General features: G+C 42.2%; 1 long non-coding RNA gene across 1 annotated transcript in view; it reads left to right on the top strand.

Annotated features, from left to right (window-relative positions):
- The window catches only part of LOC124595976, a 104,593-nt gene that overhangs the window by 61,463 nt on the left and 28,837 nt on the right, over window positions 1-14,293 (top strand). The window contains exon 5 of the long non-coding RNA XR_006978271.1: window positions 3,312-4,452. This is a non-coding gene — a long non-coding RNA (uncharacterized LOC124595976). The remainder of the gene's footprint in view (window positions 1-3,311; window positions 4,453-14,293) is intronic.

The raw sequence follows: 14,293 nt of genomic DNA, 5'->3' as shown, positions 1-14,293 counted from the left end.
TTTAGTTCCGTTAAGAGTGACGTGTTGAGTCCTGTCCGCAAGAAAATCTTGAATCCAATCTCAGGTCTGCTCTGATACGCCATAAGCTTGTATTTTTTTTGTTAAGCGACATTGCAGGACAGTGTCAAATGCCTTACTGAAATCAAGGAACACATCAACCTGATAGCCGTTGTCCACTGTGCTGTGGATCTGAATCAAATGGTTCAGATGGCTCTGAGCACTATGGGACTTAACATCTGAGGTCATCAGTCCCCTAGAACTGAGAACTACTTAAACCTAACTAACCTAAGGACATCACACACATCCATGCCCGAGGCAAGATTTGAACCTGCGCCGTAGCGGTCGCGCGGTTCCAGACTGATGCGCCTAGAACCACCCCGGCCAGCGTTCTGTAGATCTCATGGAGGAACAGAGCGAGCTGAGTTTCGCAGGATCTCTGTCTGCAGAATCCATGCTGATTTTTTTTATAGAAGAGATGTTCATTTTCCAAGAACGTCATAATTCTTGAGCATAAAACATGTTTCATAATGCTACAACAGATTGATTTCAACAAAAACACTCCGTCTTCAGGCCACAAGTGGCCCATGGGGACCATCTGACCGCCGTGTCATCCTCAGTTGAGGAGTATGGTCAGCACACCGCTCTCCCGGTCGTTATGATGGTTGTCTTTGACTGGAGCCACTACTATTCGTTGACGTCAACAATATAGGTCTATAATTGTGTGGATCTGTCTTACAGGCTTTCTTAAAAATGGGAATGACCTGCACTTTTTTCCAGTCGTTTTCCTTTCGTTGCTCAGGCGATCTGTGATAAATTACTGCTAGAAGGGGATCAAGTTCTTTCACATAATATTTATAGAATTTTATAGGTATCTCATTTGGTCCTGAAGCCTTTCCACTACCAAGTGATTGTAGCTGCTTTTCAGTTTCACGGTCAGTTATCTCAGTGTCTGCTATTTCGATGTTCGTATGACGATTGAAAGGAGGGACAGTGCTACGATCTTCCTCGGTGAAACGACTTCAGTAGACCGAATTCAGTATTTCAGCCTTCTCTCTGTTATCTTCTGTTTTGGTGCCAGTGTGGTCGCTGAGAGAATGAATACATGATTTTGACCCACTTACTGATTGTACATACAATCAAAATCTCTGAGGATTTTTACTCAGGTCGGTTGACAATGTCTTACTTTCAAAATCATTGAACGCTTCTCTCATTGCTATCCTTACTCTCATTTTTGCTTCGTTCAACTTTTGTTTGCTAGCTAGGTTTTTACTTATCTTTAATCTGAGATGAAGTGCTCTTTGTATATGTAGCACTTTCCTAACAAGGCTATTAAACCATGGTGGATCTTTCCCATCTCTTAAAACCTTACTTGGAATATACTTGTCTAATGCATATTGAATGATGCCTTTGAATTTTTTCATTTGTTCTACACATCTTTGTCCTCATCGCTGAATATTTGATGCTGACTGCTGAGATATTCTGAAATTTGTATCCTGTCACCCTTGCTGAGCAAATATGTCTTCCTACCTTTCTCAGTACTTCTTGGGTATCCATAGTCATAGATGCTGTCACCGTCTTATGATCACGGAAACCTTCCTGTACATTAACTGATTCGATAAGTTCAGGCCTGTTTGTTGCCAGGAGGTCTAAGACGTTACCCTCACAAGTTGGTTCTCTAACTATCTGCTCAAGGTAATTTTTGGACAAGAGATCCAGAATGATGCCACATGATTCCCTGCCTCTGGCACCATTTTTGATGGCGTAACACTCCCAATCATACATGGCAAGTTGAAGTCACCCCCTATTACAATGGCATGATCAGGAAAATTACTAATGATTTTCTGTCTGAAGCACTCTACAACTACAGGTCCTAACCCAGGTGGTCTATAAAAGCATCTGATCACCATATTTGACCATTCTTTGAAACTCAATTTCACCCAGATTAGTTCAATTCAGAATCCATGACAACCTCACTAGATTCTATCCATTTTTTTTACTGCAATAAACACGTTGCCACTGTTGGCGACCAACCTATCCTTACGATAAACATTCCAGTCTGAACTTACGATTTTGTTGTCGTTGACGTATGGTTTCAACCAGCTTTCTGTTCCCAATACTATCTGTGCATTATAACCTTCAGTAAACGATACTAATTCTGGGATCTTTCCTTGGATGCTCCCGCAGTTTACTAAAATCATATTAATCTTTCCTATCTCTGATCTGTGAGGACCAAGCTTCACCGAGGTCCATGTGACTAATTTAACAGGCAAATCGTCTTTGCTTCCAAGGGAGGGGTTCTCTAACCTGGAAAAGCTCTAGTTGCACTTCACATGTACTCCGCTACCCTAGCAGTTGCTTACTGCATGTAGTGCATGCCTGATCTATTAAGGGGACCTCTACAATTCTGCACTCAATAGCAGAGATCGAGAAATTCGCATCCAATACCATCGCAGAGCCGTCTCAACCTCTGATTTAGACCTTCCACTCTGCTCCAAACTAAAGGACCGTGATCAACCCTGGGTATGATGGTACAAATAGACAGCTTAGCCTGCAACCTGCGTGTGTTGCTAGTTGCCTTCATCAAATCAGCCAGCTGCCGAAGGGAGCCAAGGATGGCTTCAGAACCCAAGCGGCAGGCATCATTTATGCCGACATGTGCCACTACATGCAGACGGTTGCACCCAGTGCGTTTGATAGCTGCCGGCAAGGCCTCCTCCACATCACGGTTGAGACCTCCTGGCAAACAACTGATGACCACAGCAGTTAAGTCCCATAGTGCTCAGAACTTTCCGGCAAACATACTGAATGCGCACTGGAATTCTTTCCCGCGTTGCCTGATCTCCCTCCCTGAGGCACTCCATCACTCGCCTAACATTGTTGTTCCCAATGACTAGAATACCCACCCTCTGTACTTGTCCGGACTGGGTTGAAAAATCGACCACTGGCCCAACGGGAGACGCATCTTGTGCTGGCTCAGAGTTATCATGAACACTGGTTGCACCTCTTACTAAATAAATAAATTAATTAATTTGCCTTCTCTGTTTTGTATATTTCCGACCTGCTCTTAGTTTATTTCTGACTTGTTAACTGTCCTTTATGATTTTTAAGTTCTCTAGTTATTAAATTGTTTCTTTTGGTAAAATGTTTTAGTTGATTCCCTCTTGTCTTGTTGTGCTGTGTCTCCTGTGACCTAGAGTCTTCGGTATTTTTTCCTAATTAACTCTTGGTTGACTGATTTGCTGCTACTTTATAGGTAGAATTTTTTTTCATTCTTTATGTATTGGTGGTTATAAATAAATTTCTTCTTTCAGGACCAACCAACAAATCTTAGGCAAAGAAATGAGGCAGCATTCCTTGTTGAAGATGATGACAGTGACACCATTTTTGTGCAGGGAGTAGGTTCACAATTGAGTCAGCTGGAAGAACAACAGCAAAGGTTGGAACAACACTCAGAAAATGCTAGAAATGTTAACGACAGGCCATGAGAGGAAGTACACCCATTTGAAGATGCGTACCAGAGAGAAGTGGAGATGATGGACATGGAAGATGATATAGAAACAGTAGAACACCAGGCATTGTTTGCTATATCCAGTAAACATACTGTTTCACATAGTCAAAGCAGTATTTCTAAGAGAGAGAATCGAGCGAATGGTGGCATTGTGGTAGAAATAGTGCTGCTCAGAGATTATGACTTTTCCTTAATGTCTCATTTACTGGTCTTGAACTGACTACAGAACTAAACCGAAGGCTAGAAATTGTAGAAGTCGTAAAGACTACCACAAATTTGTGTAGGAGTGCAAGCCCAAGAAGAGAACCCGAGGTTATATCTCATTTAGATGATTCGGATGTCTCAGAGTTTGTTCATGCAGCCTGGTCTGGGTGATATATGCCATGATGGTGAATAATTCCTATAAACTGCAAAAGGAAAGTGCAGGCAAGTTCCAGACGCTGCTTGCAATGACAGTGAACTTGAAAGATGAGAATCAAGCAAAAGTCAGTTCCTTTTTTAGTAGAGGCTGTACTTCAACAAACAGACAACATTCTGAATTATCCAAAATTGATTTTCGTGCTGCTGTTGAGAAACATAGTGAGGAAGAGCCTAGAACAGCTCAGATTTCACTGCGACATGGTCATGTGTGTTTAGGAAACTTTTTTTGGCCCATTTGTTGAACCTGCATTTGAAGACCACAGCCAGCCATCCATCCATCCAGCCATCCATCCATCCATCTCTTCTGTTAGTAATATTGAGGAAAGTGTCTGGTGATTGACAGGAAACCATTTTTTTATATACGACAAAGAAAAGTTGCAAAACTAACTACAGCTGCTGTGTCCACAGTGAAGAGGTTTCTTTTGCCTTTGACATCCTTTCTCAAGACAAAATTTGATGGTTGGTATCTGACCATAAAGCTGTGTGATGGATCAGCAACATTGGAAGTTCTGTTTCCCTCTAATGTGAGTTTAATTTTATTTAATATGTAGAAACTTGAGTTTCTGGAAATGTAAGCAGTTTGTTGCCGAATATGATTTCTCTTGAGAAAAGAAACATTTTAGTGTGTAAGATTAGAATATTTCTATTAATTTAATTTTGATGCTATTCATAAAGTAACCTGAGATTGGTTAATAAAAGTAAATAAATGCTTGTAGCTTCATAGTGCTTGTGTAGTTGGGAAACGACTATGAACATCATGTTGCATCAGACAACTCTGTTGCGTTTGTCAGTAATGTGAGCAGCAAATGATGTAAATGGACAGTTTTATTGTATCTCCCGCCAGCTGTGAGGTACCTTCTGTCATTTGCTTCCTGCAAACAGTAGTGGATGCTGCTGTAATTCAGCGGTGATTGTGTCGTGCGTATGGGGATTGGGTGAAGAGGGATGCTGTTGTGAGGGAGTGGTGCAGAAAATTCAAGGCAGGTTGCATATATGTGTGTGCTGAAAATGACATTCAGATGTCACTTATGAAGTTGTGCAAGATGCTGACGAAATTGTACGTGCATAGGGTTTTATGCTCGCTGCTTCTGTGGCATTCGGTAAGTCATATGTGCCCCTACGGGTGGTGCTAAATGGTGAGCATCTGAGGGAGCTCAGTACTCATTTGCTGGGTACGTGCTTGGCAAATTCAGGTTTCCTGAGTTGGGGCTGGTGAGTGCCACCAGTTCTGTGTAAGTGTAAGCTGTGGGCATGCTTCTGTAACCATAATGTTGCGATGGAGCATTGTGCATCATGGCATCACAGGAAATGGGGATCTCTGCTTCATTGCCTGGCTCGCAAGGATGACAAAAACTTCTATAAAAATCCTCAATCTCAAGGAGTGCTGCATGGCAGTAAGACACATGGCTGTTGTGACGGAACAGTCATAGCAGGCAACTTCTGGGCAACCAGCTGCATCTCGCTTGTAAAAGCTTACCTAGGCATGTGGGGCTCTGTCTAGGTGGACCCTTGTGTCCTTAAATGTTTGTGGGGTGGAGACATAATTCTCTTACTTACTCGTATCAAATGCCATTGTAGTGGATGTACCAGTGGAGGCCGTGAACAACCAATTTAACAAATGGGCTTATATTGTCAGTCCTCTTGCTACAGGAATTAATTCAGATTCTTATATTTCTACTAATGGAACACATGCTGCTAGACGTAATGTGTTTTTAATAGTTGAAAGAGGGCAGCTTTGAGAAAGTTACATCTTTATACATTCAAAAGAGTTTAGAAGCCATTACTGGCACTTTAAACTCTGTAAAAAAATGGGCGCTGTTGGTTGAAACTTATGTAGTCTGTCCAAAATTACTTTAGGATTGACACTATGGCGAGCAAGTGGAAATGTGGAACAGAGGTGCCACGTCCCATATGGAACACATGCGTAATCTTAACATTTCATTCAACTTGTGCAAACAGGTAAACTATTCACTTTATAAATATGGAAATTGCATCAGTGTGTTCTGGAAGAATTACACTACATTTTGATTTTAGTTTTATCAGCGAGATCAAATTACCAAGACTGTATAAGGACAGTTTACGAATGTGTATTTTCTTACGATGTTGCTGAGTTTATGACATGCGCCAAACTTTTTTTGTTATTGAAGTTAGGTGACTACATTATACAAATGAAATCTTAAAAATACATCATATTGTCATATTCAAAACCAGAACTCTGTCGGAGATCTCTACTGTAAGATAATTTGAGTTAAATATGACGCTCAAGTGTCAACTATGAATCAGGTGCCTGTATGGTTTTAACACGAGAAACAGATCACTATAAGATTGTAATGAAACTGTTGTAAAATTTTCTGGTCCACCTACTTAATTATAACACAACAAAAAATAAGATGAAGCATGTTAGAAACATGGTGGTAAAATGTATCTTAAGTAGGACAACCTCTGGTATTAGAAAGAACAAAAGTGATACAAGTAACAGAGCCTCTGTATTGCAGCAGCCGTATTGTAAACAATAATACTTGTTTTGTGCGATATGTACTGAATTTCTTATATGAACATCCTTTGGAATTAGTTGCTATTAAGGCCTTCTTATTAAAAATTCAAAACTAACGATGATATAATTTTGTTATGTAGACACTTATAAATTGCGCGTGCCAGACATGTAGTGGGATCCGCCTGTGCTCCATTTCTACAGGGATAATGGAAAAACTCCACTGATATCACTCTCATTGCTATGATGGATTCTTGAAGTGTTACTGTCACTGTTAGTGTTTAATGAAATTATCATCTCCTCCACTGAATTTTCAAAAAGAGCTTCATTCAGCCATGCTCTTTCCATGATGCTCCTCATATATTTGATGGCTTTTCTCCAATCTTCAGCGTTGATGTTCGTTACAGCTTCTCTTGTGTGCGCTTTGACTGCAGTGAGAATAATTTATTGTTATTCCTTGCAACATAACCTGTAATTTGGGTCAATATTAACTCTGTTGAATTGAACTGGCAGTGGTAAGGTGAGAGCCTAAGAACTGTGTAATCACATTCTTTAGCCAGTTCATTGATTTTGTGTAGGGCACCTTTATAAGGCCATCATTTACATCAGTGTTATGATGCTGAAGCCAATCAATCATCTCCTCCTCTTAGTTTGTCAATGTAGATGCCTTGTCAACAACAACTAAAGGGTAAGGAGCATTCTGTAGAAGAATTTTTGATGGTTTTCAGAGATTTGTTATCAGTGAATCATTGCACCACTTTGTAGATGTAACATGGTTCATTTTTTTGCCATAATCTTGTTTTCTTTGATTTAAAAAGCAGGAGACTGTCTGGGAGAAAACTTTGTGAGATGCCTACATGAAGAAGAATAAATGTGCCCCCCTTGCCAGAAGGCATTGGTGTTGTCCATTTAGCTGTGTTGTCTGTCCATCCCTGCTTGACAATGTGACCAGAATTGACCCACATTTTGTCAAGCCACACCAATTCATTAATATTCATGCTATAGATGTCCCTTAAAAACCAGCATTGCCATGCAGCTATTTTCTCCCACTCCATCAACAGCCTATGGCCACAGAAATTTCCATAGTGAAAGCCAAGATTGTGTCAAACTGTGGACAAGGATGTGCGACTGCGTTGATAAAGTCCTCATTCTATAAATGTGACCAGTAACTTCCTGAGCATCGGACTCCCCTTTCTGCAATAATAATCATGAAAATGACGACGAATTGTGTCCTCTGCAAACAAATCAGTATCAGTAACCCGTTTATCCATTTGATGTTTTTCCCGGGGATCTTAAGTTTCAATGGTTCTTCAGCTTCCTTTTCTTTGTGGAACATTTCCATCCCAATCTTCACAACAGTGTTTTATTTATATTTAAAGCTGCAACTGTTCTGTTGATTACTATGGCAACAGAGAGCAGTGGGCCACCATTAAGTTTTGATTTCTGAAAGTAGGCAAGTAACACGCAAACCATTTCTCTCAACTGCCCTCGCATGGCAACCCTGTGACCAAGAGAATGATGTCCACTTATTACTTCCAACGACCTTTCTACTGATATTGTTCAGTACTACAAAATGATTATTGGTAACAATGATTAACAGTATCAGCAAATCAAAGAATTAACTTCTACACCCATAAAAACACACACATAGAAAGTCATAGGACGCAGCGATCACATAGGGCAGCAAGCTGGCTGCAACTGAAGCCCACTGCAAGCAGGAAGTGTTGTGGTGTGGGATAAATGTTCTACAACTTCAAGGATGTACTGCAGCTGCAGGTAGTGCAGTTTTGGCAAAAAGTGGCCCAGCCCTGCTGTGTGGGCTTCCCCTTCTGCCAGTTCCATCCTCACTGTCAATCCTAAATCAATTTTGGACAGACTATACTTTCCATCTAGCAACAAACATCCAGAAAGCAAAATGCCTTGGGGAATATGAAATCAAAGTGGACCTACACAAAGCCTTGATCTAGAGCTATGGTGTAATCATGCAGAGATATTGCAAATGTTCCAAAGGAGGAAGTGAAAATTGAATATATTCACAAAGGTGTCGTGGGCATGCAAAATATAATGACAGGAGTAGGTAGCGAACTGGTCGAATCATATGCCAACGTATCAAGGGTAGACTGAAGTCCCCACCAACTATGATTGTATGAGTAGGGTACCTATTTGAAATAAGATTAGAGTTTTCTTTGAACTATCCAGCAACTGTATCGTCTGAGTCAGAAGGTCAGTACAGGGAACCATTTATTAATTTATTCAGGTTTTCAAGTATGTCTTCTACCCATACTAACTCACTGGACCTAACTACTTCAATTTCACTAAGGTAAACTACTTCTGACAGCAATAAACAATCCATCACCAAACTGCACATAATTTATCCTTTCTGATCACAGTTATGTACTTCGTAAAAATGTTGATTGTACTTATTTCTGGCATTAGCCATCTTTCTTTACCTATAACGGTTTCAGCTTCACTGCTTGGAGCTGTGGTTCTTCCCCAACACAGCTATGACAATTCATGACTAGAAAAACGATTGTCGCTACGTCTTCCTTCCTGTATTGCCCTGCACAGTTTTAGACTGATGCCCTTTCTGTAGTTTCCCGAGACCCTCAAAAAACTGCCCAATCCTCTCCACACAACCTCTGCTACCTGTGTAGCTGCTTCCTGTGCGTAGTGGACCCATGACCTTTTAATCAGAACCTAGAAACCCACACGGAATCTGCAGCCTCCATGGTCGCAAAACCTTGTGAGCCTCTGATGCAGTCCCTCCACTCAGCTCTGTACCAGAGGACCACTTCTATTGCAGACACTCCACTTAGCTGTGTACCAAAGGACCACTTCTGTCGTCTCTGTACCAAAGGACCATTCCAGTCAGCAATGCTACAATTGGTGAGTTCCATCTTCATCTTGCAAGCAAGACTGGCAGTCTCCGTGCGAATTGGTATGGGTGGAGGTTATACTCAACAGCCGAACTAAGTTAATAATTGGCTCCTTCTACAGACCCCCAGACTCCGGTGATATAGTTGCTGAACAGTTCAGAGAAAATTTGAGTCTCGTAACAAATAAATATCCCACTCATACGGTTATAGTTGGTGGGGACTTCAACCTTCCCTCGATATGTTGGCAAAAATACTTGTTCAAAACCGGTGGTATGCAGAAAACATCTTCTGAGATTGTCCTAAATGCTTTCTCTGAAATTATTTTGAGCAGTTAGTCCACAAACCCAAGCGAATTGTAAATGGTTGCGAAAACACACTTGACCTCTTAGCCACAAACAATCCAGAGCTGATAGAGAGCATCATGACTGATACAGGGATTAGTGATCACAAGGTCGTTGTAGCTAGGCTCAATACCGTTTCTTCCAAATCCACCAGAAACAAACGCAAAATAATTTTATTTAAAAAAGCGGATAAAGTGCCACTAGAAGCCTTCCTAAGAGACAATCTCCATTCCTTCCGAACTGACTATGCAAATGTAGACGAGATGTGGCTCAAATTCAAAGATATAGTAGCAACAGCAACTGAGAGATTCATACCTCGTAAATTCCTAAGGGATGGAACTGATCCCCCGTTGTACACAAAACAGGTCCGAATGCTGTTGCAGAGGCAACGGAAAAAGCATGCGAAGTTCAGAAGAACGCGAAATCCTGAAGATGGGGAAAAATTTACAGACGCGCAAAATTTGGCTCGGACTTCAATGCAAGATGCCTTTAATTGGTTCCACAACGAAACATTGTCTCGAAATTTGGTAGAAAATCCGAAGAAATTCTGGTCGTATTAAAGTACACAAGCAGCAAGACGCAGTCAATACCTTCGCTGCGCAGTGCCGATGGTACTGTTACCGACGACTGTGCCGCTAAAGCGGAGTTATTGAACGCAGTTTTCCGAAATTCCTTCACCAGGGAAGACGAATGGAATATTCCAGAATTTGAAACACGAACAGCTGCTAGCATGAGTTTCTTAGAAGTAGATACCTTAGGGGTTGCGAAGCAACTCAAATCGCTTGATACGGGCAAGTCTTCAGGTCCAGATTGTATACCGATTAGGTTCCTTTCAGATTATGCTGATCCAATAGCTCCCTACTTAGCAATCATATACAACCGCTCGCTCACCGATAGATCTGTACCTACAGATTGGAAAATTGCGCAGGTCGCACCGGTGTTTAAGAAGGGTAGTAGGAGTAATCCATCTAACTACAGACCTATATCATTGACGTCGGTTTGCAGTAGGGTTTTGGAGCATATACTGTATTCAAACATTACGAATCACCTCGAAGGGAACGATCTATTGATACGTAATCAGCATGGTTTCAGAAAACATCGTTCTTGTGCAACGCAGCTAGCTCTTTATTCGCACGAAGTAATGGCCGCTATCGACAGGGGATCTCAAGTTGATTCCGTATTTCTAGATTTCCAGAAAGCTTTTGACACCGTTCCTCACAAGCGACTTCTAATCAAGCTGCGGGCCTATGGGGTATCGTCTGAGTTGTGTGACTGGATTCGTAATTTCCTGTCAGGAAGGTCGCAGTTCATAGTAATAGACGGCAAATCATCGAGTAAAACTGAAGGGATATTGGGTGTTCCCCAGGGAAGCGTCCTGGGACGTCTGCTGTTCCTGATCTATATAAATGATCTGGGTGACAATCTCAGCAGTTCTAGTAGGTTGTTCGCAGATGATGCTGCAATTTACCGTCTAGTAAGGTCATCCGAAGACCAGTATCAGTTGCAAAGCGATTTAGAAAAGATTGCTGTATGGTGTGGCAGACGGCAGTTGATGCTAAATAACGAAAAGTGTGAGGTGATCCACATGAGTTCCAAAAGAAATCTGTTGGAATTCGATTACTCGATAAATAGTACAATTCTCAAGGCTGTCAATTCAACTAAGTACCTGGGTGTTAAAATTACGAACAACTTCAGTTGGAAAGACCACATAGACAATATTGTGGGGAAGGCGAGCCAAAGGTTGCGTTTCATTGGCGGGACACTTAGAAGATGCAACAAGTCTACTAAAGAGACAGCTTGCACTACACTCGTTCGTCCTCTGTTAGAATATTGCTGCGCGGTGTGGGATCCTTACCAGGTGGGATTGACGGAGGACATCGAAAGGGTGCAAAAAAGGGCAGCTCATTTTGTATTATCACGTAATAGGGGAGAGAGTGTGTCAGATATGATACGCGAATTGGGATGGAAGTCATTACAGCAAAGACGTTTTTCGTCGCGGTGAGATCTATTTACGAAATTTCAGTCACCAACTTTCTTTTCCGAATGTGAAAATATTTTGTTGAGCCCAACCTACATAGGTAGGAATGATCATCAAAATAAAATAAGAGAAATCAGAGCTTGAACAGGAAGGTTTAGGTGTTCGTTTTTCCCATGCGCTGTTCGGGAGTGGAATGGTAGAGAGATAGTATGATTGTGGTTCGATTAACCCTCTGCCAAGCACTTAAATGTGAATTGCAGAGTAGTCATGTAGATCACTTCAGCTAGCCACCTGAAACCAGAGAGAATCTCTTCCAGTCATACGTGACACACTTTGTTGGTACCGACACGAGCCACCACCTTTAGTTGACTGCATTCTGTGCTCTTCGTGACACCTGGAAGCACTCTTTCCACATCTGGAATGACTCCTCCCAGTATGTGGACTCGCATTTGGGAGGACGATGGTCCAAACTTGTGTCTGGCCATCCTGATTTAGGTTTTCCGTGATTCCCCTTAATTGCTTCAGGCAAATGCTGGGATGGTTCCTTTGAAAGGGCATGGCTGATTTCCTTCCCCATCTTTCTCTAACCCAAGTTTATGTGCAGTCTCTAATGACCTCGTTGTTGGTGGGGTGTTAAACACTAATCCCCCCCCCCCCCCCCCCCCTCTCCATCCAGTATGCACACAGAGGGCATACTGGTTTCCTTCCACTCCTTGGCAGTCATAATATCCCTAAGTGCCCCATTATCTGCCTAATGTAGCTCCCAACTACCAGTTAACACATCCTTTGTTACTGCCAAGACCATGTGGGCTGAGAGGCTTTCTATGGAATAGGACGAGTGCATGTGTCTCAGGGACTTTGTCAGCCACAGATAACGTCCAAAACCTGTTTGTCAGATGAACTGAGGACACCCTCCAATCATCCCCTCAGAAATTCTTTCGCTGCCTGCCATACCTGGGAATGACCTCCCTTTCAACCAAGGGTGAGGCATCCACCTCAGTGTGGGCAGCACATGGGGCTATAGTGCATCAATCAGGGAACGCAGGTCAGGATGGTTGCCCCTTGGATCTCCACGTCTGGTCCTCCACAATGATGTCCGCTGGCTGCAGCTTCAAGCTATGTGACTGAAGCAAATGCTGCCTGTAGCTATGTGTGAAGGGTCAGCAACTCAAATTGCTTCCGAACAGAGGAATCACAGTTCTTGTCCATACTAAAGATGGTGAAAATGTGCTCTACACAGTTAATACATGCAGAACTGCTCCTGAGAAATACACAAACACATGTGACATTAATGAGTTTAAACTAAGGAGCACAGAGGAAATTTGAAATATGTTGCTTCTTATGAGAAGCTGTGTCAATCTCGCAGATGAAAATGGTGTCCTCTGATGTGCTACTGCAGTGACAAAAGCTAGCATGAGAGTGGATTAGTCTGGCCGATGGTGCTTACAGGGCCAGCCCATACCCAGTCCCTGTGCTGTTGCTAGGGAATTAATGCTCTTCATCTGGCGGCAACCAGCTCGTTATGGTGTCAGGCATGTAAGTTCCTCTCTGCTCCCAATTAATTAGCATATCGTACTGTTGCTTGTTCAGCTGTGGAACACATTTTCATCAGTTGTCCAACAGCAACAAGGCCACTTGTGTTCTGCGTGAAGCATGTTGTGGAGTTACTTGATGTGGGGCAAATACAAATCCAAATCCAGGGTTTTAACTGACTGCCATCCTGGTTACTGAAAAGAACCAGTCATTTTAGATTGAATGGAGTACAAGAGAGGCTGAACTTCTGCTTATGTTTTTAATACATTATTGTATGACATTTTAAAAGAACAACACATCTGCATAGCTGTATTCATGGATGGGTCTGAACATGGGGACTCTCTTGGCTGCTGTGCTGTTTTCACTGATGGTGTCCCCAAGATGTGATTGTCCCAAGACTTCACTCTCTTTGATGCAGGATTATACATGATCTTACTGGCACTTAAGTAGATGAGATGTGTTGTGACTGCTATATTCCTCATCTGGTCATATTCCCCAAGTGTCTTTTTACTCTCTACAACACTTGTACCCAGTAGGTACCATAGTGGGGGATATCCAGGATGTCTTCCACGTACAAAGCTGGGAAAGGAGGTGTCTTTCTTCTGTGTACCAGGGCACAGGGGTATCAAGGGAAACTAAGTGGCAGATGTAGCAGCTAATTAGGTGTATCTTGACATTTGGATAACTGTGTGCAGTTGCCCTGCATGCTATCATCTTGCTTTTGAAGTACATTGATGGTAAGAAGAGTGGCTCAACTGACAGACAATAAGCAGTGCCTGGTAAAGACTGGAACTCGGCCGTAGCATACCTCCTTCCAGCCAAGCTGACAGGATGAAATCCTTCTCACTCATCTTTGGATAGGCCACAGCCCAATGATGCATAGCTTCTTGCTCTGGTGTGAAGGCCCTCCAAGTGACTGTGGCATGCAGATGACATTGTGCCACATTTTACTGTGTTTTATTGTTAGGACAAGTGGCAGCAGCTTGTTTGCTGACGGATTTTCTCTCTTATTTTAACTGGCAATCAAAGAAATGTGATAAAACTTTTAAGGTCAAGTTTTTAAAGTGTTGTCAGGGTGGCCGGCTCATCTACGCTTTTAGTAAGTGAGCTACCAGTAGCATTTCCATGTGTAATTATTTTAGCTTC

Source organism: Schistocerca americana, chromosome 2 (genome assembly GCF_021461395.2).
Source record: "Schistocerca americana isolate TAMUIC-IGC-003095 chromosome 2, iqSchAmer2.1, whole genome shotgun sequence".
In the NCBI taxonomy this organism is placed as follows: Eukaryota; Metazoa; Arthropoda; class Insecta; order Orthoptera; family Acrididae; genus Schistocerca; species Schistocerca americana.
Note: the sequence above shows the minus strand (reverse complement) of the source record. Positions and strands in the feature narration are given on the sequence as shown.